The sequence below is a fragment of the Rhipicephalus microplus genome, chromosome 6, assembly GCF_043290135.1.
Source record: "Rhipicephalus microplus isolate Deutch F79 chromosome 6, USDA_Rmic, whole genome shotgun sequence".
NCBI lineage: Eukaryota > Metazoa > Arthropoda > Arachnida > Ixodida > Ixodidae > Rhipicephalus > Rhipicephalus microplus.
The window spans coordinates 192,402,892-192,425,905 of record NC_134705.1 but is presented as its reverse complement, the minus strand read 5'-3'; positions in this window follow the sequence as shown (position 1 = coordinate 192,425,905).

Below are 23,014 nucleotides of genomic sequence, written 5' to 3'. Positions count from 1 at the left end.
ATTGGTGTATCTATTGAGGCTATGCATTTTTCGTTGAAACAAACTTCCGATCATTTTGTTTGGTAACATGAGGACAGCTTCACAGAATGTTCTAAAGAAACCTAACCAATATTGCTGTTGTATTTAAGCCTTTACTGCCGAGTATCGGGAATGTGCGACATACGAAAAATTTTGAGCAAGCAAGTCCTGAAATGCGTGTTATCTTTAATGCCAGCTGTCAAGTACTGATGGGGATTGCTTACTTATGAAACAGCGCATCGAGAGAAGGCACAAAAGGAATGAAAGCAACACAGCTGTGCCTTGTGTTTGTGCACTGCGTTTTAAGTACTTAACATGAACTATCACCAACTCATTTAGCTTTTAAGGTTACTGAACTTCACGAGGAATGCAGCTTTTGATTTCAAATATCTGGCGCGTCTTGTCTAAGGTATAGTTTTTACTTTGTTTGGCAGTATCATAGTTCAGGCTTTAAAGGGTTAAATTTAGGTGGGTCCACCTATATTAATACTACAAATGATTTTTTTTCCCTGTTTTCATTAAGATTGCTACAAGGCTTGGTATCTATAAATTTGCTATATAACGTTGTGTATTTAGTGCATGAAAGACCTCTAATTATTTAATCATACCTTTTGAAGACGTTTCAGTGTACTCAGTTATGGGGCACACAAAGGTCACTGTAATCATTGCACAGCCTCCGTTTGCAAAAAGGGCACGCTTTTTAGGCTCAGCAAAGTAACAACTGAGACGCTTCTTCGCGTTCGTCTTACCTGTGAGTACGTTTCGTGTGTCATTTGTGCATGAGAAATGTGAGGCAGGTTTCGATCTGCTTGCCATTCTGCACGTGACCTTCCAATTTGTTGCCATCGTGTTCATTGCTTTGCCTTTGCGGCAAAGCTGTGACATTTGTTGCTAAATGATATGATCCAATTATTTTCCCATTCTATGCGTATGCTTTTGTTACCTCTTTATTCACTACATGTAATCTTGTTCTGAGCTTGTTCTTTCCCCTTTTATTACAAAAGCTTTTTATTGCCTTATTGCATGCATGCACACATTGTTTAAGCTTTTAACAATTTATCACAAAATTAGTTCTGTAAGTACATTTTGTTGCATCAAATAGCTTCTCATGCTTTGTGAATGTTTTGCATTTCAGTGATACGCCACAGTGATGTGGCGGTGACGGTGCTCAGCTCCTGACCCAAAGGTCGCGGTTCGACCCCAGCTGCTTCAGTCACATTTCAAAGGAGGCGAAATTGTCGAGCTTTGTGTACTGTGTCATGTCGGGGCACGTTAAACAACACCACGTAGTCGAAACTTTCGGACCCTCCTTCACGGTGTCCCTCCTGATGTAAAACACCAGGATATTTATTATTAATATTATTGTTATTGTTGTATGTCAGTGCTTACACTAAAATAATATAAAACCGTTAGCATACTAAGTTTAGAGTTGCAATAGAAGTTGAGTGACCAAATATGCTCCATCACTTGTTATTGCCACAGGATCTGGTTTCATTGGTGCGTTGCCAATACTCACTGAAAAATGGTTTGTGATTCTGCTACATTTTTTTTTCGCGATGTCATTTATTAAAATCTGGCATACTACTCTTGCCTCAACTGTAGTGCTAAAGAGACAAGTTGTTTTTTTCCAGTTCCCCTAATTCATGTCGTTTCTTTAAGCTTTTGTGATCACAGACTGTGCTGGTCAACACCACCATTGTCATTTCATTTCTTTGACTGTTAAAGACTACAGCTACAGTGGTGGCATTTTAGTAGGGGCAAAATACCTAAACAATTCTCTACTATCGAGCTCAGTATGAGCTACGCTGCAAGCGTCAAGTGCATTGTAGGGTTAGAAAATGGTATCACTCGTGACATGATTTCGAGATATGAGGGCAGAGATTGGCTGTTTCTGCGAGTATGCATTGCCTCAGTTTGTTTTCACGCTCACCCCCGTTTTGCGCTTTGGTAGTGTCTTCTTTGTAAATGACAATTTCGAGACCGTAAGCAAGCAAATGAGGGCTGTGCACTCACAGGTGCAGACAAACGTTCCCCAAATGTGTCGAAAATATGTCATCACCGGCACCACGCTACTACCTTGCAGTGCACTTGGCCAGGTGATCATGTGTTGTAGCCCATACCGAGTGCCATAGTATGTACTTGGGTTCATGTTCTTATTAGGAGAACCCTGGTTTGCTGAAAACCAAGATTTTCCTGCTGCGACCTGACTCACAGTCGTAGGGCTCTGTTGTCTTGTATAACCCTCAGATTAAAATTTATTCTCTTTTTAGATCAAAAGCAGCACTCAAATAACCTGCCTTGTTTTCTTTGTGCAGTGTGTGAGTCTTTCATCCCTCCTGCTACCGCGAAGGCAGCCAGGTTGCGTGGGGATGCCCTCATTGCTGTGACTCGTGTGACTACGAGAATGATAACTAGTATAACCTGATACAACTTACGAGAATTCATACGGGCGAGCAACCTTAAAAAATCCCACCTGTCTCTCCAATACTTCTCAATGAAGACCACATTGAACACTCACCTGCGTACCCACAGAGAAGAGCAACTGTATAAAAATGCCACCTGTGCCCTCGGGCCTTCTCACATAAGATTAGCCAGAACGACCACCTACTTACCCAAGTGAACAAGCGACCACATAAGTGCCACCTGTACCCCCAGAGCTTCTCAAGAATAAGGACACTGAAAGAGCATGTGCGCATCCACACTAGCGAACCACCGTACAATGCTCTTTTTGCACCCAGATGCACCGGCCACACTTGAATGCCTTGGTACTTTTGCTACAGCTAAGCACCGTTTCCAAGTTTTGAGAACAGTAGCAGTGTAGATGCACATATATGAGCTCTGATTTATTTATACTAATTGAACTTTCTTTTTCTGCCATATCCATTTTATTGGTCATTTTAATTGGAACAAATGTAACCGTGTTCTGTGATTTTGTCAATATATTTGTTGTTGTTCGCGGACACATTGGGCTACTATCATATAAATCATGATTGCTCTATATCTTGCACTGTAATTACAGTTTACTGTTGGGTAAATATTTACCGATATATTGGTGGAATGGCGCTTTTTGTTCCTGACTGACTTTGTTACCGCTAAACTTATGGGAGGTGCCTTCTGTTTTGTTGCTTGCAAAATGATATGATGGAAATTTTTCTCATTTGATGCTTTTGTTATCTTTTTATTGATTAGATTTAAGCTTTTTTGAGCCTTTCTTTTTTCCTTTTATTATGTTGTAAGTTTCTCATTTGTCTTCTTGCACACATGCAGTTTGCATCGTTTGTGCATATAACAGTGTGTCACATAATTTGTTCTGTATGTACGTTTTATTGCATCAAATAGTTTACCGTGCTCTGTGATTCTTAAGTTTTTTTGTATTTCAGTGTTCACCTTAAACTTGTTCTAGATCATTAGCGTATAAAGTTTAGATTGCATTGAATGTTGAGTGGTACAATATTCCCCATCACTTGTTATTGTCATTGAAAATGTTTTTTGTTCATGCATTATCAATAATAATCTCTGAGCAGGGGTTTGTGATTGGGCTACATGTTTCTTTTTTACTGGGTCATTGTTTAAAATTTAGGCATACCTCCTTCTTTGAAGTATAGTGCTGAAGAGATATGCGATTCACCGGGAGTGCTTGGCCAAGAGTCCCGTAAGGTCATGTCATGATCGTGTCATGATCGAACCACGTAGTGGTATCGATCATGACATGATTTCGAGTTGTCGGGCTCTTCCTGTGAGTGTGCGGCACCTACTCTTGCTTTTACGCTTGCCCTCGTTTGGCCTTTGGTGGTATCAGTATCCCGAGTTATAACATTGGGGGGTGTAAAGAAGCCAGTGGGGGGTGATACACACTCACAGCTGCTGCCCTGTACAGATTACTGAAATTATGCCATGATCGAAGCCACTGTATGGTGTTGAGGAAAGGACGAGCCGCCGCCGACCCCTTCCCTATTCCGAATACTGATGTAGTCCCCCTTATGATAATATTGCTACTCCTCATCTTCTACACAATTTTCAACATACAGTCTTACCGTACGCTCGGCCACGTGCTGGCGTGGTGTTGCTCATGCTGTGCATGATTGTAATTGGATTTACACTCACGTTACATAAACACTACGTGCCTAGAAATTCACTGATATTTTCCTACTGTGACATGACTTACAGTCGTAAAGCTCTGTTGCCTTGCAAAACCCCAATAGTACGATTAATTTTTTAATGTTAAGAGTAATGCATAAATAATGTGTCTTTTCTTTGTGCAGCTTCAGGGTCTTTCATTCTTTCTTCAACCATGGATACTGACAAGTCTCGTCCGGAACGTCACCACCTCTGTGAATCGTGCGGCTACGAGACTACTAAATTTTGTGACCTGAAACGACACATTAGGATTCATACAGGCGAACGTCCGTTTAAATGCCACCTGTGTCCTCAAGCCTTTTCCCAAAAAAGCATCTTGAACACTCACCTGCGCTACCACACTGGAGAGCGACCGTATAAATGTCGTCTGTGTTTTAAAAGCTTCCCAGAGAGGTCCACATTGACCAACCACCAGCTTACCCACACGGGCGAGCGACCACATAAATGTCACCTGTGCCCCCAGAGGTGTGCGAGAAAGAAGGCACTGAAAGTGCATTTGCGCATCCACACGGGTGAACGACCGTATCAATGCACTTTATGCCCCCGGATGTTTAAGCAGCAAGCACATCTCAAAAAACACATGCTAGTGCATTCACGCAAGTGATCATTTCAGCACAATTTCTTCCGTGTATCCTTTTTTTTTTAGTAAAGGCACATTTTTAGGCGATTTCAGAGCACTGTGGTGTTGTCGGGATGTGTAGAACAAGATCAGACATTTTTTTTTTAGTTAGCAACAATGTTTCAGTATTTATTATTGCTTCTCTAGGCTGTTCTTCGCTAACTTAAAATATTTTGTTTGTTATAATTTCTTTGAAAAAAAAAGCCCTTGTATTTGTCATGGTGAGTGATGAAAACGGCATCGTTAAACTACCAAGCTGTGCAGGTGTACAGGGGAAGGGTCATAAGTTCCCAGGCTATTGTCCGATGTATTTCTATAGAAGTGTGGCCTGGGAACTTTTGACCAGGATTGTATATTCTGTACGTATCAAAGAGCATTATTTTGAAATTTACGTGTGCTTTATGCTTCACGGCATTCTGTATCGCTGGGTAGAAGCAATGATGTGATGGAAGTTGATGGGACGCTTTTTTTGGTAAAGAGAGTTCATATAAAATGGTATAGCCATGCAGTCCTAACGTGCTCTCGCTCACTGTGGGAAAGAAAAGCTTCCAAGAGTTCATGCAGTGATCACACTCTTGAAGAGTAAGGAATAGACTGGTGTGTTTAGTGTGAATAGAGAAAAGTTGTGATCACTGCGCTGGGAATGGTGGTGGCAAAGTAGTGCGTTGCTTGTTACGTGGGGTAGAAAATAATTATGGGTCTTCCTAAACCTGTTTCTTCTGATCCTAGCTTGGTCATGCAAGGCAGTACATGCACCCCACTTTACAGATATTATGTCCCCCTTCAAAGGGCTACAGAAGGGAAGATTGGGGATCATTTGATGCCCACTTGAAGCACATTGACTTATTTCCGTGTTCATCTTGGGATAGTATACCAGATATGAGAAAGTTTCTGCTATACATTAACCCATTTCTGTTCGCGTTTTCCGATCATGCAAGCATTCTGAAATCCAGTCATCGTAGTCAGCGATGTCCAATGTTTTTTTTTTTTTTCGTGCAGAAGCGTCTACCAAGCTCTCTAAATAATAAGGCAATGATTTCTGCAATACATACCTTAGGTAAACCTGCAAACCTTATTTTGCCTGTGAGTTTAATAGAATGGTTCATTTATTAAGGCTTTGCCTTTTTTGTTAAAACAGAGTCTTTCAATGCTTTCACTTGTTGAGCTTCGGGATAGCTTCAGAAAACATTCAAGTGTAACCTAAGCAATTTTGCTGTCCTACTCAAATCTGAGTGAGGTATCTATGCGTTTGTATGAATTTAGCTGGAAGTTGTTATTTTTTCTTTTCACTAAGATCACTGCAAGACATATCATCATTAAATATATTATATAACTGTGTTTCTAGTGCATGGAACAGCACTAATTTCTTTAGAAATACTATTCAAGAACTTGTTTTGGTATACCCGATCATAGTAAATGCTTAATGTTAGATTTCAAACTGAGACATTGTCATCTCTGTTAACATTCCTGGAATAAAATGTTTACATGCAAAGGATTCATACATGTAAAGTTAGTAGTTGCATGTAAGGAGTTAATCGCACAGTCCACTGAACAAGTGTGACGGTATGTGGTTCTTTTTTTTTTCGTGTGACATTAGAGCTTTTTGTAGAAGTGTATGTGCCGATAGGAACCAACTCGGATGCCTCAGTAATTGTTTTTAAGTTTTTTTAGAACATTATCAGTGTCCAAAAGCACATGCGAGCTTTGAATTTTTTTATGATAACGGAATTTTCTTTTTCTGTGCTGGCCATTTCATTTGATGCTTCAATTGAAAAAATGTTGCTGACCGTGTTGTGTGTTCTTGTCACTACATGGCTTTTTATATGTCATTCTATATGGCTTTTTGTTAACGAAGACATTGCACTACTGTCGTGTAACTTCGGGTTCACATAATAATTCTTTTGCTCTCTAATTTTGCTTTACAAGCTTGTAAGTATTAACGAATTTATTGTTGGAGTGGCACTTTCTGTTTATTACTCTGTTACTCATAAACTTAGGTCTGGTGCCTTCTGTACTGTTGCCTGACAAATGATAATAATAAGTATTCTCTCATTTTACATCCATGCTCTTGTTATCTCTTCATTCTCTACAAGCAAGTTTTTTGGGAGATTACTTTTTATATTTTCTGTTATTACGTTTTAGCTTTCTTTTATTGTACTCTTGCACTTAGACACTGTCCAACAATTAAGCATTTAATAGTCGGTTACACGGTTACTTTTGTAGGTACATTTCATAGAACCGAATACTAGTACGTATATGTCCTTTTTGAATATTTTGTTTTTCCTTGTGTTTTAGTGCTCGCAATAAAATTATAAGAACGTTAGCATATGCCACATAGTACTGCATTGGAAGTTGAGTGATCTAGTATGTTCTGTCACTTGTTCTGTTGTCATATTATGTGTTTTTGTTTGTGCATTACTAATAATAATCAATGAAAAATGGTGTGTGATTCTTCTACATGTTTTTTGCTCTCTCATTTTTTTCGCTAGTCTGAGCATACTAGTCTGAGAGCAGGCCAGCAATAGCCACTTTCTTGCTTGCCATGACACGAGTGGTCTTTAACCTCAGTTGCTTGATTTTCCTTTATGATGCCTGCATGTGTAAGAGACACGTGATTTTTTTAGCTTTTCTGAACTCTTAGGTGATAGCTGTCCTCCGGGTTTTTAGATTGTAGTTTCAAGCATGCATTCCAGTGCTAGGTGTAGGTTAAAATAGGTTAAAACCTGGCCTTTTCTGTGAAAGAACATTAGTTCGAGGTGAGCGCTCGTCTGTCTTACTCTGAATCTCGTTTATTGTCTGTTTACGCGCTCGTAATAACACTATGTTCAACTACAAGCTCGCCCAAGTTTCAGTGCTTTTGTATACTCCTCTTCTTTCATCTATGTTACGTGAAAGACATGTTGTTCTTCAGTTCTACTAATGCATGTTCTTTAGCAGCATACTTCCTGGTATTCGGTCATTAAAATCACTTTTATTTCAAGGTATATTCATTTGTATTGTAGGAAGACGTCATGCAGAATACATTTTCTTGGTAAGGGTATGATATATATTTGTGTGTGTGTGTGCGTGCGTGTGCGTGCGTGCGTGTGTCACTTGGTGTCTATCAACAACACTCTCGTTTCGTTTTTTTGACTGCTTATCTATGGCTACAGTGACGACATTGAAATAAAGGTGAAATAACACAACGCTTGGGTACTGTCGTGCTTTGTATATGCGACACCCGGGGAGGACTTGACCAAGCGTACTGTAAAGTTACATGCCGTTATCAATCGTGACATGATTTTGTGTTGTCAGGCTCTATCTTTGAGTGCGCAGCACTTGCACTTGTTTTCAGGCTAGCCCTCGTTTTGCCTTTTTCTGGTATCAACTTTGCATATGGTAACTTTGGGGGTGTAACTAAGCAAGTGGGTTTGATGCAGACACACAGGTGCTGCCAACCCCTCCCCAGATAACTCGAAAATATGCTGTGATCGATGCCACTGTACATTTTTTTAGTGCCCTTGGGCACGTGTTGCTTATACTGAGCACGATAGCACTTGGGCTTACGTTTACATTATCAAAACTCTAGGTGGATAGAAATTAACTGAGACTTGCCTACTGTGACATCACTTAGAGTCTTAAAGCTCCCTTGGTTTGTAAAACTATAATAGTATAATTACCTTTTTCAATATGAACAGTTAAGCATGATTGACTAACGTGCCTTTTTTTTTTCTTTGTGCAGCTTCAGGGTCCTTCCCTCCTCCTGCCACCATGGATGTGAACAAGTTATATCGGGGATCCCGTCTGCGCTGTAATTTGTGTGATTACAAGACAGACTATCCTTCTTACATGAAACGACACATTATGATTCATACAGGCGAACGTCCGTTTAAATGCCACCTGTGTTCTCAAGCCTTCTCCCGAAAAGACCACTTTAACGTTCACCTGCGCTACCACACAGGAGAGCGACCGTATGAATGTCGTCTGTGTTTTAAAAGATTCCCACAGAGGTCCACATTGACCAAGCACCAGCTTACCCACACGGGCGAGCGACCACATAAATGTCACCTGTGCCCCCAGAGCTTCGCTAGAAAAAAGGATTTGAAAGAGCATTTGCACATCCACACGGGTGAACGACCGTATCAATGCACTTTATGCCCCCAGATGTTTAAGCAGCAAGCACATCTCAAAACACACATGCTAGTGCATTCACGCAAGTGATTATTCCAGCACAATTTCTTCTGTATGATCCTTTTTTTTTGGTAAAGGCACATTTTTAGGTGATTCCAGAGCACTGTGGTGTTGTCGGGATGCATAGAACAAGATCAGACTTTTTTTTTAGTTAGCAAGAATGTTTCAGTATTTATTATTGCTTCACTAGGCTGTTCTTCACTAACTGTTAAAATACTTTGTTTGTAATAAGTTCTTTGGAAAAAAGTCTTTGTATTTGTCATGGGGAGTGATGAAGACGGCATCGATAAACCACAAAGCTGTGCAGGTGTACTGGGGAGGGTTCATAAGTTCCCAGGCTATTGTCCAATGTATTTTTATAGAAGTGTGGCCTGGGAACTTTTGACCTGGATTGTACATTCTGTAAGTATCAAAGAGCATGATTTTGAAATTTACGTGTGCTTTATGCTTTGCGGCAATCTGCATCGCTGGGTAGAAGCAATGATGTGATTGAAGTTGATGGGACGCTTTTCTTGGTAAAGAGAGGTCATATATAGCGGTATTGCCATGCAGTCCTAACATGCTCTCGCTCACTTTGGGAAAAAAAAGCTTCCAAGAGTTCATGCAGTGATCACTCTTGAAGAGTGGAGAATAGACGGGTCTGTTCAGTACAGGTACTCGCTAAGAGCAGAGTACCTGTTCTGCAGTGACACTCTGAATTCCTGTACTTTCCCTCTCAGTGCTAGCTCATTGATTGGCTTCTTGTGTATCAGTTTCTGTCGTTCCTTCTTCAAGTCTAGGCGGATTCGAGCCCGTACCATTCTATGATCACTGCATCTTATCTTGCCAACCACTTCCACATCCTGCACGATTCCTGGGTGTGCAGTCATTACAAAGTCTATTTCGTTCTTATTTACGCCATTAGGGCTCCTCCATGTCCACTTGCGGTTTTCTCGTTTTAGGTAGAAGGTATTCATTCAAAATCCGTAAATTATTGCGTTCTGCGAATTCTACTAGTAGCTCTCCTCTGGCGTTTCTAGTGCCGATGCCATAATCTCCTACTGCCTGGTCTCCAGCCTGCTTCTTCCCTACCTTTGCATTAATGTCGCCCATTACTATAGTATACTGTGTTTTCACCTTACTCATTGCCGATTCCACGTCTTCATAGAAGCTTTCAACTGAAGCGTCATCATGGCTGGATGTAGGCGCGTAAGCCTGTACTACCTTCATTTTGTATCTTTTATTCAGTTTAATTACAATGCCTACCACCCTTTCATTAATGCTATAGTAATCTTCTATGTTGCCAGCTATGTTTCTGTGAATTAGGAACCCTACTCCCAGTTCTCTTCTGTCTGCCAAGCCCCTGTGGCAAAGGACGTGCCCATTCTGTAGCCCCGTATAGGCCTCATCTGTCCTCCTAACCTCACTGAGCCCTATTATATCCCATTTAACACTCTCTAGCTCCTCGAATAGTACAGCTAGACTTCCCTCACTAGATAAGGTTCTAGCGTTAAACGTTGCCAAGTTCAGGTTCCAATGGCGGCCTGTCCGGATCCAGAGATTCTTAGCACCCTCTGCTGCGTTGCAGATCTGACCGCCGCCGTGGTCAAATGTTTCGCAGCTGCTGGGGACTGAGGGCCCTGAGTGGGACTGAGGGCCGTGCCATCTGAATAGAATCACGAAAAAGGACGTTTACCCTACAATCGATGACGCTCTTGATTGTCTCCACGGCGCCCGATACTTTTCTTCAATAGATCTACGTTCCGGCCACTGGCAGATTGCTGTCGACGAAAAAGACCAGGAGAAGACTGCATTTATAACTCCAGACAGCCTATATCAGTTCAAGGTTATGCCGTTTGGCCTATGCAACGCCCCAGCCACGTTTCAGCGCATGATGGACTCTCTGCTGCAAGGGTTCATATGGTCAACATGTCTTTGTTGTCTTGACGATGTCGTTGTATATTCCCCAACATTTCAGACCCACCTTCAGCGTTTGTCAGCTAGAAGGGTGTGTGTTGTATGAATCGAGAAAAGCTACAAATGTCGCTGCAGTGCGAATGATGGCACCGAAACGAGGGCATGACTTGTGATGTGGAGTTGAGATTTATTGTGGATATTTTCAAAACCGTTTCTCGCCACCCTAACTACGTTTGTGCAAGGCAGTGTATGCGCCCCACTTTGCAAACATATGCCCATTCCAAGGGCATGCAAGAGCGAATACAGCTGGTCATCGAATGCGCACTTGATGCATATTTTCATATCTCTGCATGCAGGTTGTGATATCTCAGAAAAGAGAGATTCTCTGCTATGCATTTGCTCACTTCTGTTTGCCTTGTTCCATTACGCAAGCATTCTGAAGTCCAGTCATTGCAGTATTGAGTGACGTCTATGTCTGTGTTCCTGTGGAAGCATCTGCCAAGCTCATTAAATATTCCAAAAATATTTCTAGAATATGTGGGTTCACTAAACCTCTAAACCTCATTTCGTATGCCAGTTTAGCACATTGGCGTATCTATTGAGGCTATGCATTTTTTGTTGAAACAAACTTCCGATGATTTTTTTGGTAACATGAGGACAGCTTCACAGAATGTTCTAAAGAAACATAACCAATATTGCTGTTGTATTTAAGCCTTTACTGCCGAGTATCGGGAATGTGCGACATACGAAAAATTTTGAGCAAGCAAGTACTGATGGTGGATTGCTTACTTATGAAGCAGCGCACCGAGACAAGGCACAAAAGGAACGAAAGAGACACCGCTGTGCCTTGTGTTTGGGCACTGCGTCTTATGTACTTAACATGAACTATCACCAACTCATTTAGCTTTTAACGTTACTGAACTTCACGAGGAATGTAGCTTTTGATTTGAAATATCTGGCGCGTCTTGTCTAAGGTATTTTATGCTAGGACCAAGTGTTTTGTAGCTGATGGTGGAGAGTACTAAGCCTGTGCAACAGCTCTCATTTCTTCATTCTTTTTCACATAGATTATATATGTTCAGTCCTCAATTATTTTGTTTAATTAGTGTGTATGCACCTAAGTGTTGGTACACGACGTGTGATGTAGTTTCGAAGCACATTTTTTTGTTTCAATGTCCTTGCTTCTGTGGCATGGAGAGCACTCGTGACATACGTAAAAGTACGCATTAAAGTTGCATTTTGGATCATTTTAACATCAGAAGCATTTAAAGATTACTATTTAAAACTGGAAAATACAAATAGTTTTTACTTTGTTTGGCAGTATCATAGTTCAGGCTTTAAAGGGTTAAATTTAGGTGGGTCCACCTATATTATTACTACAAATGATTTTTCCCTGTTTTCATTAAGATTGCTGCAAGGCTTGGTATCTATAAGTTTGCTATATAACCTTGTGTATTTAGTGCATGAAAGACCTCTAATTATTTAATCATACCTTTTGAAGACGTTTCAGTGTACTCAGTTATGGGGCACACAAAGGTCACTGTAATCATTGCACAGCCTCCGTTTGCAAAAAGGGCACGCTTTTTAGGCTCAGCAAAGTAACAACTGAGACGCTTCTTCGCGTTCGTCTTACCTGTGAGTACGTTTCGTGTGTCATTTGTGCATGAGAAATGTGAGGCAGGTTTCGATCTGCTTGCCATTGTGCACGTGACCTTCGAATTCGTTGCCATCGTGTTCATTGCTTTGCCTTTGTGGCAAAGCTGGGACATTTGTTGCTAAATGATTAGATCCAATCATTTTCCCATTCTATGCGTATGCTTTTGTTACCTCTTTATTCACTACATGCAATCTTGTTGTGAGCTTGTTCTTCCCCCTTTTATTACAAAGGCTTTTTATTGTCTTATTGCATGCATGCACCTTACATTGTTTAAGCATTTAACAATTTATCGCAAAATTAGTTCTGTAAGTGCATTTTGTTGCATCAAATAGCTTCTCATGCTTTGTGAATGTTTTGCATTTCAGTGATACGCCACAGTGATGTGGCGGTGACGGTGCTCAGCTTCTGACCCAAAGGTCGCGGTTCGACCCCAGCTGCTTCAGTCACATTTCAAAGGAGGCGAAATGGTCGAGCTTTGTGTACTGTGTCATGTCGGGGCACGTTAAACAACACCACGTAGTCGAAATTTTCGGACCCTCCGTCACGGTGTCCCTCGTGACCATGTCATGGTTTTTGGATGTAAAACACCGGGATATTTATTATTAATAATATTATTGTTATATTTGTATGTCAGTGCTTACACTAAAATAATATAAGACCGTTAGCATACTAAGTTTAGCGTTGCATTGGAAGTTGAGTGATCAAATATGCTCAATCAGTTGTTATTGCCGTAGGATCTGGTTTCGATGGTGTGTTGCCAATACTCACTGAAAAATTGTTTGTTATTAAGCTACATGTTTTTTTGCCATGTCAGTTATAAAAATCTGGCATACTACTCTTGCCTCAACTGTATTGCTAAGGAGACAAGTTGTTCTTTTCCAGTTGCCGTAATTCATATTGTTTCTTCAAGCTTTTGTTATCCCAGACTGTATTAGTCAACACCACCACTGTCATTTCTTTGACTGTTAAAGACTACGGCTACGGTGGTGGCATTTTAGTAGGGGCAAAATACCTAAACAATTCTCTACTATCGAGCTCAGTATGAGCTACGCTGCAACCGTCAAGTGCATTGTAAGGTTAGAAAATGGTATCACTCGTGACATGATTTCGAGATATGAGGGCAGAGATTGGCTGTTTCTGCGAGTATGCATTGCCTCAGATTGTTTTCACGCTTACCCCCGTTTTGCGCTTTGGTAGTGTCTTCTTTGTAAATGACAATTTCGAGAGCGTAAGCAAGCACATGAGGGCTGTGCACTCACGGGTGCAGATAAACTTTCCCCAAATTTGTCGAAAATATGTCATGACCGGCACCACGCTACTACCTCGCAGTGCACTTGGCCACGTGATCATGTGTTGTAGCCCATACCGAGTGCCATAGTATGTACTTGGGTTCATGTTCTGATTAGGAGAACCCTGGTTTGCTGAAAATCAACCAAGATTTTCCTACTGCGACCTGACTCACAGTTGTATGGCTCTGTTGTCTTGTATAATCCTCAGATTAAAGTTTATTCTCTTTTCAGATCAAAAGCAGCACTCAAATAACCTGCCTTGTTTTCTTTGTGCAGTGTGTGAGTCTTTCATCCCTCCTGCTACCGCGAATGCAGCCAAGTTGCGCGGGGATGCCCTCATTGCTGTGATTCGTGTCACAACGAGACTGATAAGTAGTATAACCTGATACAATACATGAGGATTTATACGGGTGAGCAACCTTAAGGATCCCACCTGTTTCTCCAATACTTCTCATGGAAGACCACATTGAACACTCACCTGCGTACCCACAGCGAAGAGCAACCGTATAAATGCCACCTGTGCCCTCGGGCCTTCTCACATAAGATTAGCCAGAACGACCACCTACTTACCCAAGTGAACAAGCGACCACATAAGTGCCACCTGTACCCCCAGAGCTTCTCAAGAATAAGCACACTGACAGAGCATGTGCACATCCACACTGGCGAACGACCGTACAATGCTCTTTTTACACCCAATTGCACCGGCCACACTTGAATGCCTTGGTACTTTTGCTACATCTAAGCATTGTTTCTAAGTTTTGAGAACAGTAGCAGTGTGCATGCACACATATGAGCTCCGATTTATTTATACTAATTGAACTTTCTTCTGCCATTGCCATTTTATTTGTCGTTTTAATTGGAACAAATGTAACCGTGTTCTGTGATTTTGTCACTAATATATTTGTTGTTGTTAGCAGACACATTGGGCTACTATTATATAAATCATGATTGCTCTATATATTGCACTGTAAATACAGTTTTACTGTTGGGTAAATATTTACCGATATATTTGTGGAATGGCGCTTTTTGTTCCTGACTGTCTTTGTTACCGCTAAACTTATGGGAGGTGCCTTCTGTTTTGTTGCTTGCAAAATGATATGATGTAAATTTTTCTCATTTTATGCTTTTGTTATCTTTTTATTGATTAGATTTAAGCTTTTTTTAGTTTTTCTTTTTCCCATTTATTATGTTGTACGTTTCTCATTGTCTTCTTTCACACATGCAGTTTGCATCGTTTGAGCATTGAACAGTGTATCTCATAATTTGTTCTGTATGTACGTTTTATTGCATCAAATAGTTTACCATGCTCTGTGATTCTTTTAGATTTTTTTTTGTAGTTCAGTGCTCACCTTAAATTTGTTCTAGATCATTAGCATATAAAGTTTAGTGTTGCATTGAAAGTTGAGTAATACAATATTCCCCATCCATGTTATTGCCATTGAAACTGTTTTTTGTTCATGCATTATGAATAATAACCTCTGAGAAGGGGTTTGTGATTGGGCTACATGTTTCTTTTTACCGGGTCATTGTTTAAAATTTAGGCATATCTCCTTCTTTCAAGTATATTGCTGAAGAGATATGTGATTCACCGGGAGTGCTTTGCCAAGAGTCCCGTAAGGTCATATCATGATCGTGTCATGATCGAACCACGAAGTGGTATCGATCATGACATGATATCGAGTTGTCAGGCTCTTTCTGTGAGTGCGCGGCACCTACTCTTGCTTTTACGCTTGCCCTCGTTTTGCCTTTGGTGGTATCAGTATCCCAAGTTATAACATTGGGGGGTGTAAAGAAGCCTGTGGGCGGTGATACACACTCACCGGTGCTGCCCTCTCCAGATAACTGAAAATATGCCATGATCGAAGCCACTGTATGGTGTTGAGGAAAGGACGAACTGCCGTCGACCTCTTCTTTACTACGAATACTGATGTAGTCGCAATCATGATAATATCGCTACTCCTCGCCTTCTGCACAATTCTCAACATACAGTGTTACCGTACGCTGGGCCACGTGCTGGCGTGGTGTTGCTCATGCTGTGCATAATTGTAATTGGAGTTACACTCACGTTGTAGAAACACTACGTGCCTAGAAGTTCACTGATATTTTCCTACTGTGACATGACTTATAGTCGTAAAGCTCTATTGCCTTGCAAAACCCCAATGGTACGATTAATTTTTTTTAATGTTAAGAGTAATGCATGAATACCGTGTCTTTTCTTTGTGCAGCTTCAGGGTCTTTCGTCCTTCCTTCAACCATGGATACTGACAAGTCTCGTCGGGAACGCCACCACCTCTGTGAATCATGCGGCTACGACACTACTAAGTTTTGTGACCTGAAACGACACCTTAGGATTCATACAGGCGAACGTCCGTTTAAATGCCACCTGTGTCCTCAAGCCTTCTCCCGAAAAAGCATCTTGAACGTTCACCTGCGCTACCACACAGGCGAGCGACCGTATGAATGTCGTCTGTGTTTCAAAAGCTTCACAGACAGGGCGACATTGTTCAACCACGAATTTACCCACACGAGCGAGCGACCACATAAATGTCACGTGTGCCCCCAGAGCTTCGCGAGAAAAAAGGCACTGAAAGTGCATTTGCGCATCCACACTGGTGAACGACCGTATCAATGCACCTTATGCCCCCAGATGTTTAAGCAGCAAGCACATCTCAAAAAACACATGCTAATGCATTCACGCAAGTGATCATTCCAGCACAATTTCTTCTGTATGATTCTTTTTTTTTTTGGTAAAGGCACATTTTTAGGCGATTCCAGAGCACTATGCTGTTGTCGGGATGCGTAGAACAAGATCAGACTTTTTTTTAGTTAGCAAGAATGTTTCAGTATATATTATTGCTTCACTAGGCTGTTCTTCACTAACTGTTAAAATACTTTGTAATAAGTTCTTTGGAAAAAAGTTCTTGTATTTGTCATGGTGAGTGATGAAGACGGCATCGTTAAACCACCAAGCTGTGCAGGTGTTCAGGGGAGGGATCATAAGTTCCCAGGCTATTGTCCGATGTATTTCTATAGAAGTGTGGCCTGGAAACTTTTGACCTGGATTGTACATTCTGTAGGTATCAAAGAGCATTATTTTGAAATTTACGTGTGCTTTATGCTTCGCGGCATTCTGTATCGCTGGGTAGAAGCAATGATGGGATTGAAGCTGATGGGACGCTTTCTTTGGTAAAGAGAGTTCATATAAAGTGGTATAACCATGCAGTCCTAACATGCTCTCGCTCACTGTGGGAAAGAAAAGCTTCCAAGAGTTCATGCAGTGTTCACACTCTTGAAGAGTAAGGAATAGACAGGTGTGTTTATGTGAATAGAGGAAAGTTGTGATCACTGCGCTGGTAATGGTGGTGGCAAAGTAGTGCGTTGCTTGTTACGTGGAGTAGAAAATAATTATGGTTCTTCCTAAACCTGTTTCTTCTGATCCTAGCTTGGTCATGCAAGGCAGTACATGCACCCCACTTTACAGATATTATGTCCCCCATCAAAGGGCTGCAGAAGCGAAGATTGCTGATCATTTGATGCCCACTTCAAGCACATTGACTTATTTCCGTGTTCATCTTGGGATAGTATACCAGATATAAGAAAGTTTCTGCTATACATTAACCCATTTCTGTTTGCGTTTTCTCATCATGCAAGCATTCTGAAATCCAGTCATCGTAATCAGCGATGTCCAATGTTTTTTTTTTTCTTCGTGCAGAAGCATCTATTAAACTCTCTAAATAATAAGGCAATGATTTCTGTAATACATAGATTAGGTAAACCTGCAAACCTTATTTTGCCTGTGAGTTTAATAGCATGGTTCATTTATTAAGGCTTTTCCTTTTCTGTTAAAACAGAGTCTTTCAATGCTTTCACTTGTTGAGCTTCGGGATAGCTTCAGAAAACATTCAAGTGTAACCTAAGCAATTTTGCTGTCATACTCAAATGTGAGTGAGGTATCTATGCGTTTGTATGAATTTAGCTGGAAGTTGTTATTTTTTCTTTTCACTAAGATCACTGCAAGACATATCATCATTAAATATATTATATAACTGTGTTTCTAGTGCGTGGAACAGCACTAATTTCTTTAGAAATACTATTCAAGAACTTGTTTTGGTATACCCGATCATAGTAAATGCTTAATGTTAGATTTCAAACTGAGACATTGTCATCTCTGTTAACATTCCTGGAATAAAATGTTTACATGCAAAGGATTCATACATGTAAAGTTAGTAGTTGCATGTAAGGAGTTAATCGCACAGTCCACTGAACAAGTGTGACGGTATGTGGTTCTTTTTTTTTCGTGTGACATTAGAGCTTTTTGTAGAAGTGTATGTGCCGATAGGAACCAACTCGGATGCCTCAGTAATTGTTTTTAAGTTTTTTTAGAACATTATCAGTGTCCAAAAGCACATGCGAGCTCTGAATTTTTTTATGATAACGGAATTTTCTTTTTCTGTGCTGGCCATTTCATTTGATGCTTCAATTGAAAAAATGTTGCTGACCGTGTTGTGTGTTCTTGTCACTACATGGCTTTTTATATGTCATTGTATGTGGCTTTTTGTTAACGAAGACATTGCACTACTGTCGTGTAACTTCAGGTTCACATAATAATTCTTTTGCTCTCTAATTTTGCTTTAGAAGCTTGTAAGTATTTACGAATTTATTGGTGGAGTTACACTTTTTGTTTATTACTCTATTACTCATAAACTTGGCTCTGGTGCCTTCTGTACTGTTGCCTGACAAATGATAATAATTAGTATTGTCTCATTTTACACTCATGCTCTTGTTATCTCTTCTTTCTCTGCAAGCAAGTTTTTTGGGAGATTACTTTTTATATTTCCTATTATTACGTTTTAGCTTTCTTTTATTGTACTCTTGCACTTAGGCTTTGCCCAAAAATTAAGCATTTAACAGTTGGTCACACGATTACTTTTGTAGGTACATTTCATAGCACCGAATACTAGTACGTATATGTCCTTTTTGAATATTTTGTTTTTCCTTGTGTTTTAGTGCTCGCAATAAAATTATAAGAACGTTAGCATAGCCACATAGTACTGCATTGGAAGTTGAGTGATCTAGTATGCCCCGTCACTTGTTTTATTGTCATATTCTGTGTTTTTGTTTGTGCATTACTAATAATAATCAATAAAAAATGGTGTGTGATTCTTCTTCATGTTTTTATGCTCTGTCAATTTTTTCGCTAGTCTGAGCATACTAGTCTGAGAGCAGGGCAGCAATAGCCACTTTCTTGCTTGCCATGACACGAGTGGTCTTTAACCTCAGTTGCTTGATTTTCCTTTATGATGCCTGCATGTGTAAGAGACGCGTGGTTTTTTTTAGCATTTTCTGAACTCTTAAATGATAGCTGTCCTCCGGGTTTTTTAGATTGTAGTTTCACGCATGCGTTCCAGTGCTTGGTGTAGGTTAAAACCTGGCCTTTTCTGTGAAAGAACATTAGTTTGAGGTAAGCCCTCGTCTGTCTGACTCTGAATCTCGTTTCTTGTCTGTTTACTCGCTCTTAATAACAATATGTCAACTACAAGCTTGCCCAAGTTTCAGTGCTTTTGTATACTCCTCTTCTTTCATCTATAGTACGTGAAAGACATGTTGTTCTTCAGTTCTACTAATGCATGTTCTTTAGCAGCATACTTCCTGGTATTCGGTCATTAAAATCACTTTTATTTCAAGGTATATTTATTTGTATTGTAGGAAGACGTCATGCAGAATACATTTTCTTGGTAAGGCTATGATATATGAGTGCATGTGTGCATGCGCGTGCGTGCGTCACTTGGTGTCTATCAACAGCACTCTCGTTTCGTTTTTTTGACTGCTCATTTATGGCTACAGTGACGACATTGAAATAAAGGTGAAATAACACAACGCTTGGGTACTGTCGTGCTCTGTATATGCGACACCCGGGGAGGACTTGGCCAAGGTTACATGCCGTTATCAATCGTGACATGATTTTGAGTTGTCAGGCTCTATCTTTGAGTGCGCAGCACTTGCACTTGTTTTCAGGCTAGCCCTCGTTTTGCCTTTTTCTGGTATCAACTTTGCATATGGTAACTTTGGGGGTGTAACTAAGCAAGTGGGGTTGATGCAGACTCACAGGTGCTGCCAACCCCTCCCCAGATAACTCGAAAATATGCTGTGATCGATGCCACTGTACATTTTTTCAGTGCCCTTGGGCACGTGTTGCTTATACTGAGCACGATAGCACTTGGGCTTATGTTTAGATTATCAAAACCCTAGGTGAATAGAAATAACTGAGACTTGCCTACTGTGACATCACTTAGAGTCCTAAAGCTCCCTTGGCTTGTAAAATTATAATAGTATAATTACCTTTTTGAATATGAACAGTTATGCATGATCGACTAACGTGCCTTTTTCTTTCTTTGTGCAGCTTCAGGGTCTTTCCCTTCTCCTGCCATCATGGATGTGAACAAGGTATATCGGGGATGCCGTCTGCGCTTTGATTTGTGTGATTACAAGACAGACTATCCTTCTCACCTGAATCGACACAATAGAATTCATACAGACGAACGTCCGTTTAAGTGCCACCTGTGTCCTCAAGCCTTCTCCCAAAAAAGCATCTTGAACACTCACCTGTGCTACCACACAGGAGAGCGACCATATAAATGTCGTTTGTGTTTCAAAAGCTCCCCAGAGAGGTCCACATTGACCAACCACCAGCTTACCCACACGGGCGAGCGACCACATAAATGTCACCTGTGCCTCCAGAGCTTCACTAGAAAAAAGGCACTGAAAGTGCATTTGCGCATCCACACTGCTGAACGACCGCATCAATGCACTTTATGCTCCCGGGTGTTTAAGCTGCAAGCATATCTCAAAAAACACATGCTATTGCATTCACGCAAGTGATTATTCCAGCACGATTTCTTCTGTATGATCCGTTTTAGTGAAGTCACAATTTTCAGGCTTTTCAGAGCACTGTGGTGGTGTCGGGATACGTAGAACAGATATAGACCATATATATTCATGGAGGGAATGTAGCAAGATTGTTTCAGTATTTATTATTGCTTCATTAGGTTGTTCTTCACTCACTCTTCTAACTTTAGTTTCGGAGAATGTTCTAGTGCAACCTAACCAATTTTACAATCACATTTTAGTCTAGGTGGAGGCACCTGTATTTAATACTGAAGTTGTTTTTTTTTTTTCATGTCAGTAATATGGTCGCAAGTTCTGATATCTTTAGACTTAGTACATTACTTTGTGTTTTCAGTGCATGTAAGAACACCCACACCTTTTCAGGACTTCTTTCAGTATACTCGACCATAGCGAATCCTGAATGTTAGATTTCTGACTGAAATATTTTGCTGTCTGTGTTCTTCTAATAGAACTTTTACATGCAAAAAGTTCATTCACTTGAAGTTGCTAGTTACATGCTTAAAGTTCAGCATATATGTCTACTAAATAAATATCACAACATGTGGTTCTATATTTGAATTGGCAATTGAGTTTTTTTGTGTGTATAAACGTTTTTTGTGCTTATCAGAAGCAATTTGAAATCCTTTATAACTGTGCATCAGCTAAGAACCGTTCCCAAGTTTTTGAAAACACTAGCACTGTGCCTGCATACCTGTGAGCTCTGACTTCGTTATGCTAATGAAACTTTCTTTTTTATGTGATCGCCATTATGTTTGAAGCTTTAATTAGAATAGATGCCACTGGCCATGTTCTGCGAACTTGTCAATAACATGCATGTTGCTTTTTGTCAACAAGCACATTGGACTACTGCTGCCTGACTTCAGCTTCAAGTTATGATTGTTTTAAGTCTTGGTGTCTGGTTTGAATTTACTATTTGGTTATCATTTACTGATTTACTTTTGAATGGCACTTTTGTTTCTCACTGTCCTTGTCACCCCTAAACTTTTGTCTGGCGACTCTAGTTCTTTTGCTTGGTTAACAATATGCAATTTTTTCACATTTTATGCTTACGATTTGTTGCTTGTTTATTTGGTGCATGCATGCTATTGTGGAGCTTGTTTCATTTTGTTTCCTTTTATTATGTTGTACCTTTTTTATTGTCTTCTTGCACACATGCACTTTGTGTCATTTGAGCATTGAACAGTGTACCACACGATTTGTTCTGCGTGTATGTTTCATTGCAGCAAACAGTTTACCGTGCTTTGTGATTATGTTGCGTTCTTTGTGTTTAAATCCTCCCACTAAAATTTATCACATCGTTAGCACATATAGTTTAGTGTTGCATAAGAATTTCAGTGATATAACATTCCAAATCACTTGTTATTGTCATTGAATGTGGTTTAGCGTTTGGAATAATAATAATATTCACTGAAAAGTGGTTTGTGATTCTTGGTCATGTTTCTTCGCTGTCTCATTCTTTTTCAATCTTGGCATACTACTTTTCTTTCAGCTATAGTGCTGAAGAGACATTCTGTGCTTTTTCAGGTCTCCAAGTCGTATCATTTATTTAAATATCTTTCATCACAGATGTTGTGCAAATTACCTCCACTGTCATCTAATTCATTTGACGATTCATAATTACTGTTAAATATACCAGAACGCCTTAGTATAGTCCTGTTCAGTATATGCGCTATCGCGAAAATGCTTGGCCAAGTGCACCATCAGGTTATACAGTGGGGTTGATTATGATATAATTTCGAGTTATCAGGCAAGGGCATAGCTATTCTAGTGAGTGCACATCACCTAGGCTTGCTTTTGCACTCTTCTTCATTTTGCCCTGTGGTGGTATCAGCTTCGCAAATGATAACATTGGGGGTGTGTGAGCAAGCAAGTTAGGGTGATGCACTTTCACAGGTGCTGCCAAACTCTCTCCCGATAACTCGAAAATATTCCTTGATTGTTGCGACAGTACAATCTGGCAGTGTGCTTGGCCACGCGTTCAAGTGGTGTTGCTCACACGGAACGCGATAGTACTTGGGTGTATGCTCACGTTATAAAAACCCTAGGTGGCTAGAAATAATGGAGATTTGCCTACTATGACCAAGCTGTTTCACACCATTTGGGGAACCTTTCAGGTTAGCTCTTCTCGAGGAATGTGCACCCGCAATATAATGTGGCTAGATGCAAGGCTTGAGCCCGCTCCTTCATAGACTTGGCAAATAAAAGCCTTGATATAAGTACAACCACTTACGTAGATGATGCTGAGCAGTACTGGCATACAGTTTCATTTGTAGCTGTTGTAGGTGATCCACATGGGAGGATCTTTATTAGAGACGTGTCACG